Source organism: Erythranthe guttata, chromosome 12, assembly GCF_056151865.1.
Source record: "Erythranthe guttata isolate IM_541 chromosome 12, IM_541, whole genome shotgun sequence".
In the NCBI taxonomy this organism is placed as follows: Eukaryota; Viridiplantae; Streptophyta; class Magnoliopsida; order Lamiales; family Phrymaceae; genus Erythranthe; species Erythranthe guttata.
In genome coordinates this window covers 4,444,852-4,452,036 of record NC_142544.1, presented here as the reverse complement: position 1 = coordinate 4,452,036, position 7,185 = coordinate 4,444,852, and the positions used below count along the sequence as shown (strand labels likewise).

General features: G+C 32.3%; 1 long non-coding RNA gene across 1 annotated transcript; it reads right to left on the bottom strand.

Moving 5' to 3' along the window:
- Nucleotides 1-2,243: 2,243 nt before the first annotated feature.
- LOC148766275 (uncharacterized) lies at nucleotides 2,244-4,830 on the bottom strand. The gene is made up of 2 exons (XR_016035087.1): nucleotides 4,680-4,830; nucleotides 2,244-4,058 (listed from the first exon to the last, which is right to left on the bottom strand). It is a non-coding gene; the product is annotated as an uncharacterized LOC148766275 (long non-coding RNA).
- Nucleotides 4,831-7,185: the final 2,355 nt, after the last annotated feature.

Below are 7,185 nucleotides of genomic sequence, written 5' to 3'. Positions count from 1 at the left end.
AAAATTTAATGTTTTAATAAATTAATAATATTTATTATGACAATAATACCCTTAATTAAATCAAATAAAATCCCAAAAAATCTCTGCTTCAAAACAATTTCTCCAACATCTCTCTTCCATATATTAACTAAAACAAATAAATTAATTCATAACAAAAATATACAATTTATTTTACAAACTCATACTCTAAAACGCCACCGCAGCCCCACCACCGCCTATGATCCTGGAACTGCAATGTCTATGACTCCGCGAACTGCAAATAGCAAACTGAAAATTAGATTTTATATTATTGAATTGCAAACAACAAAATACCTATGATTTCGCCAAATGCAAACAACAAACTGAAAAACAAAATCCATAATTTGTAATACTAAATTACAAACAAAAAATTACCTATGACTTCGCCAAATGCAAACAGTAAACTGAAGAAAGACATTCAACAAAACTTGCATTATTGAATTATAAGCAATAAACTACCTATGACTTGGCCAAATGCAAACAACAAACTGAAAAAAAAAATCAGAATCATTAAAACCATCCACCAAAAAATTGTTTATGGAACAATTTGCAAACAGCAAAAACGTTAAACAAAATGTTTGTAAAATGTAATTTAAGACATACCTTGCAAATTGTAAACCAGAGGAATCGAATCTCAACATCAAACGCGATTCTTCAAACAGCAAACGAAGTTAAACCAACCTGCAAACGGAAATTGTTAACAACAAATACGATGGGAAGGTTCTTCATACAAGAGACACAATGTGAAAGATTTTGGATTTCTGAATTTTTGTTGTCCTCTTAAATTCTTCCACCAAGAAATCATCTCATAATGTAAAAAGATTCCTATTTTTTTCCTTCTCTATAATATTTCTTTATAAAAAAAGTAAAGTAAAAGAAAAGGAAAAAAAAAACGAGAAGCTCGAGAGAGGGAGAAAGACGTGAGACACAGAGGGAGAGAAAGAGATGAGATATTAAATATATGGTGAGAGAAACGTGAGATTGGAGAGAGAAGATATATGAGATTTGTTTTTTTTTTTAGTAATTGAGGGTGATTATGTCTATATAAGTCCAAAATAAGGGGTGTCTAGCAAATTTTCCCTTTAAAATAATCTTATATATAAAAGAGAGAAACGCTCGGTAACCCTAAAAAAAAAGTGCAAAATACAGTTTGCACCCCTGTACTATCACCACTGTCGCATTTACCCCCCTGTACTATCAAATGCGACAAAACACCCCTTGCCGTCCATCTCCGTTACAAAATCCGTCCCTTTCAAATGTTGACCGGCTATTGAACTAGCCGTTGGAAAAATTCTGACCAATACACCCCTCTAATTGTGTATAAAAGGGGTGCATCATTCTTCACTCATTTGTACTCAATTCCTTTCCAATTTCTTCCTAATTTTCATTTCCAGCCCCTTTTTTTCACCTCAAATTTCTGAAAAAAATTATATTCAAGAAATTAATTTTTTTTTTAAATTCATAATTAATCGGTTTAAAAATGTCTTCCGGAAGTTCAAATCCTCAAAATTCGTGTTTTAGGTCCAAACACTACATGTCATATTTTTCAGGAACCACTTGTCGATGCAATCGGAGCGCCGCGGTTCGAACATCTTGGACTGTCAATAATCCGTGTCGGAAATTTGCAGGATGTGCTAATTGGGATGTAAGTTCTTCATATTATAGTGCAAAAATTATTTTTAGTTTGTACTTAACATTTACTTATTTTCTCGTGTACGAAAATAGAAGCCCAACGGATGCAAGTTTCTACAGTGGATTGAGCCTGAAATATGTGAAAAAGGGTTGGAGATTGGGCAAGGATTTCAAAGATTTTTGGATAAAAAAAAAAAGAGAGAAAATCAACATGCTAGAGGCTGTCAATGAAACACTGAAGTTGAACAATGAGAAACTCCATGAGGTAGCTCTCAATTTGACCAGCACCAACACTGAAATGATGATGAAGATGCAAGGCATGGAAGAAAAACTCAAAATATTAGACGTGGAGCATCCAACTACAAGAAGAAATTTAGAATTCTCAAAATAGTTGTCATATTGGCATTTTTCCTGTTTCTATTAAGTTGGTTAGGACAAGGCTCAAACAAGAAAAATAGCTATCTGTATGTAATGTAGATTATCTATGCAAATAAAAAATCCTAGAAGTTGAAATGCAGATTTGCAATGAAACAAAAAAAAGAGCTATTTGTATGTAAAAGTAGATTATATATGTAAATGACATATCCTGTAAATTCATCCCAAAAATATCAAAAGTACCATTAAATATATCAATAAAAACCTACAAAACCATCTGAATAAAGCTACACAAGCTTCAATGATTCCCATCATAATAGTAAAAGTGAAATTATCCAAATCAAAGTTCAAAATCATCAACAGTGTCAAAACTAGCAAAAGTACCAATTTTTAATGCCAAATCATCCCAAATCAAAAGTACCAAAACGAACATCCAAATTATCAAAATATAATTAAAAACCATCAAATATATCACCAAAAACCTTCAAAATCATCTGAAAATAAAGCTACGCAAGCTTTTCAATGATTCCCATCATCAGTAGTAAAAGTGAAATTGTTGATAGGAGTAGGTTGACTCGAGAACAACACAGTCCCAAATCTTGTTTACACTCAGACTCAACTACAGCAATAGCCAAGGGAAACATTTGATTGTTCCCATCCCTTCCAATGGCAGCCATAAGCTGTCCTCCAAATGGCCCTTTAAGAAAGCAAGCATCTAACCCTATCACAGGTCTACATCCCTCCTTGAATCCCCTCTTTTGTGCTTCAAAGAATAAAAAAAATCTTTGAAATCTATGGAATCTGTATAGCGGAGGTCCCTCAGTTCTTAAAATGGCAGATGATCCGGGATTAGTTTTTAAGATTTGATGGCAATACTGTGTAATCCTCGCATACTGCTCATGCACATTGCCTTGAATTTTTTCAATAGCCTTTTTTTTTTTGCTCTGTACAATTTTTGCCGATGTGCATATACTTTGACATCTTTCCTTACCAACGTCTTAAACAACCTAATAGGCAGAGATGGAACTTCCATAAAAGTATCAACGTACTGTTCTGCAAGGTATGATGAATTGACGCTCTTGTTGGTAAAGGATCTTGGACACAAATGAGGCTCACCTTTCAGACTTTTAATTTGAAAAGTTGATGATTTACCCATTGAGCTTGCATGTATCCTCCACCCACATTTATTTTTACAAATTGTTGTCACCCTTGTTTTTTCGTTCTTTTCAAATTTCAGTTCAAACCCTCTCTTCACTGAAAACTGTCTTAAAGCTATCCTATAAATTGTGGAATCAGCAAACACAAGACCCACCTTAAGAATAGGATCTTTTAGTTCATCTTTTTCATTAAATTCTGGAAATTTCTCACTGAACTCCTCATCAGATTCACTTGGCTCTGTCAAAAACTCTGGATCACTTTGTATGTCTCTCTCTTCAGTATGAAATGCATGCTGAACATGTGATACTTCATTCATTTGGTGGATATCATCTTCATCATTGCCTAAAGGGCTACAACTATCACTTAGTGTGTCACCTTCGGCGAAAAACTCAAAATCAGACAGTGCTTCAGATTCAGTGTCACTATCAGTGCTTAATGATAATTACGATCACTGTTGTCTGTGTCACTCTCTAAATGCATAGCACCTTCAGCCCCCAAGTCATTACCAGCTGTCTGTAAGTCATTACCAAGCTCTAGGGGTGAGGTAATATCTCCCAAGGACATATCTATATCAATATCTTGTATAAACATATCAATTTCAAGCACATTTTTTTCAACAAACAGCTTGAACATTTTCAGAACATCATGATCAGTCTCAAATAATGCAATGGCATTCTCATTAGGCAATTTATACCATAACACCGAAGATATGGGATATCCAAGTTCTTTAACCATATCTAGCAGCTCAAAGTACGACATTAAATCGGGATCAATATTCGGCACAACTGAAACCATTCCCCCAACATAATCAAAATAACTTTCAAACCTCCTCCATGATTAATTCTAAAGGTAAAAAACGTATCTGGCATTTTAACCTGTATAAAAACATGAAAAAAATAGGTGAATTACAGTAGCTAAAATCCAAAAACTTTCCAAAATTCTGAAAACCCCTAAGACCCAAAAATCCCCAAATTCTACAGAGTATAGAAACCATCTCTTCAAAACCCTTTTCAAATAATTTAAGTGTTAACATCGTAGACTTGGTAATATTTTCAAGTCGTGTATGAATTACTCAACTCGTTTTATTGGACAAATAAATAAAAGATATTAATTAAAATCATTGATCTCAGTATGTATTTTGCGCCAAACTTTTCTACACAAAATATAAATCAATCTTTGATGTGATAGGTTCATTGAACTAATGCAATTAATAAACCTGGTTGATTTTCTATCAACGTGTTTAAATATTATTTCCTCCAAAATTATTAACAATATTGGGAAAAAAACTGAATTTCAAAAAATTCCGAAACTCCCGAAATCCTTCACTCGTGGGTTTTGTATTGATAAATACTAATTCAAAACCGTAAATTTTATATTGATAATTCTGTGAAAGTAGGGTTGTAACCCAATTCTTGAAGATCTAAACCCAAATTCCGCGTGGGATAAAACCCCCAAAAAATCTCAACCCCAAATTAAGCGAAAATTTCAGAACTTACCTTTGTTTACACCAAGTTTTCTTCAAATTTCTTCAAAGACGTCGATGATGTGTTGAATTGCAGGGGAGAAGATGAATGATAGGGGAAGAGGGGAAAGTTTCTTCCAATGTGTTTTGCTGAACGTGTTTGATATTTTTTTTCCCCAAATTACAAAGTCTAAAAAGGGCTACTTCTATCAAATAAAAGGAAGGGTAAAAATATAATTACACAACAGAAACTAACATCGTTAAATATGTGAGAGTTGACTGTTAAGGTGAAGGGGTGTTTTGTCGCATTTGATAGTACAGGGGGGTAAATGCGACAGTGGTGATAGTACAGGGGTGCAAACTGTATTTTGCCCTAAAAAAAATGTTGGCCAACCCTAAAAAATCCTAATAGTATATACTTCTATAATTATTTATTTTTAATATTTTTCTCTACTAATTTCTAACTATAATTTTTAACAATTATCAAAATTAAAACCAACCCGTGAAGAATCCTACCTTATTGTTACTTATATAATTATTTATTTTTAATATTTTTTCTGTACTAATTTTTAACTATAATTTTCAACAATTATTAATCTCCTATTTTTCATCAATATATCTCAAATCTTAAGAGATAAAGCTAGAAATTCGATTTGTTAAATCTTAGTCTATTTATTTGGATTATAAATCTTAATATATAAGATTTAAAAAAAAAACTAATGTTATTTAAAATATGAATAATACTACATTATTAAATTTTACTATATTAGTGTACTATATTTTCTTATTATGTATTAAATAGATTATTTTTTTTACACTATTTAAATAATAAAACGTGCATGGCACGGGAAAAATGCTAATGTATATAATTCAAATTCAGATCCAAAAAAATTTCTAAAAATCATTTTTCTTTTCAATATTGAAAATTCAAAATATTATTCAAACAATTTTTTTGAATCAATTTAAATAGAAATTAAAATTTCCGTTCCAATTCACAACCTAGGTCATGCCTAGTGCATGTTGGCCCTCCATTTTTTTCCTTTTTTGCATTTAATATTACTAGACATGTGCAAGTGGGTTACACGTGTCTTATTATATTTTTCATGTATTTATAAATTTTGCATTTCACTTGTTATATTTTATAAAAATAATCGCATAAATGAAACACAGTTCAAGGAGAGTGCTAAGGGCATCTCCAATGGAGTAAGCAAATCGGGTCTCTAAAATTTGTTTTGGAGACCCGGTAAAATTTTCGAGTCTCTAAAAAAAAAGTTTAACAATAGAGGGCTCTATAATTTTGAGTCTCTAAATTTATTTTACGATTTTTTTATATAATAATGTGATTAAGGTTTAAATTTTATTCATATGTGAGGTTTTAGATAATTAATTTATATTCCATCAATCATAATTACTTTTAATACACACTTTGATCAAATAAATAAAAAAATCTGAAAAGATATGATATATGTCCAAATATAATAAAAAAAAATATATACACCATTTGATCCCTGCCATTAATTATTTTATCTACATTGCTATAGAAAAATAATTCTAACAAATGAACTGACAAAATATTAACACATGTATATGTTTAAATATAATGAAAATAATAAATACAATTTTTTTCGAACTATATAAATATAAAATAAGCACCCCTTAAAAACTAAGAAGGAAAAAAGAAAAAGAAATAAAAAGCCGTGGGACCCAGCAAATAGAGAGTCTCCAAATGAAATCACATATTTAGGAAAACATTTAGGAATTTGGTGAAAGTCTCTAAATTTGCATACCCACTCGAACCCTTGTTGGTGTTGCTTTTTTTTGCAGAAGTTCTATAATTTAGAGCCCAATGGAGTATGGAGCTTCCATTGGGGATGCCCTAAATCCGGCACTGAAATTTACTAAATTACGCACGCAAACTAAATAAAACTCTCAAACATTACAAAATTTTCTCTCTATTCTCTATCAGTTCTTTTTAAGGCATTCTCTCAATATCACTCAAAAACAAAAACGAATTCAACATTTTCGTACGATGCGCTTAAACTAGATCTATGATTTTCAAAAAAAATCTTAAACTTCTTTCCAATAATTCTTAATTATTAACATTTTTTAAATAGTTAGTATTGTTTATAAATATTCCTATAATATTTATCACAAGAAATTTGAAACACTAATGATCCAGCCCATTACCACTTGATAGATTCAATAAACACCAAAGGCCCAAGCAAGGTCAAAAGGCACCATTAAGCCCACTAAGAGAAGAGGGCCCATTAAACTGGTGCTCGTTAGGCGAGAGGAACCAAGCAGCGGGTCGCGAGTAACCCGCGAGTGCGAGAGGCCTCTCGCTGACTCACCCTCCCGCCAAGCTTCTCGCCAGGCCAGTCGGAGATGATTCTAGCTGCACATGGGGGTATTTAATGCACGTCCAATCCACTGACAAGGCGCAAAGGAATGTCGTTTCGGCCCCCTACTTTTTGCATTTGCAGCCGCCAATGAAATGACGGATTAAACTGCATTAAAGGTAATTTGGGGTCCGGATGCCT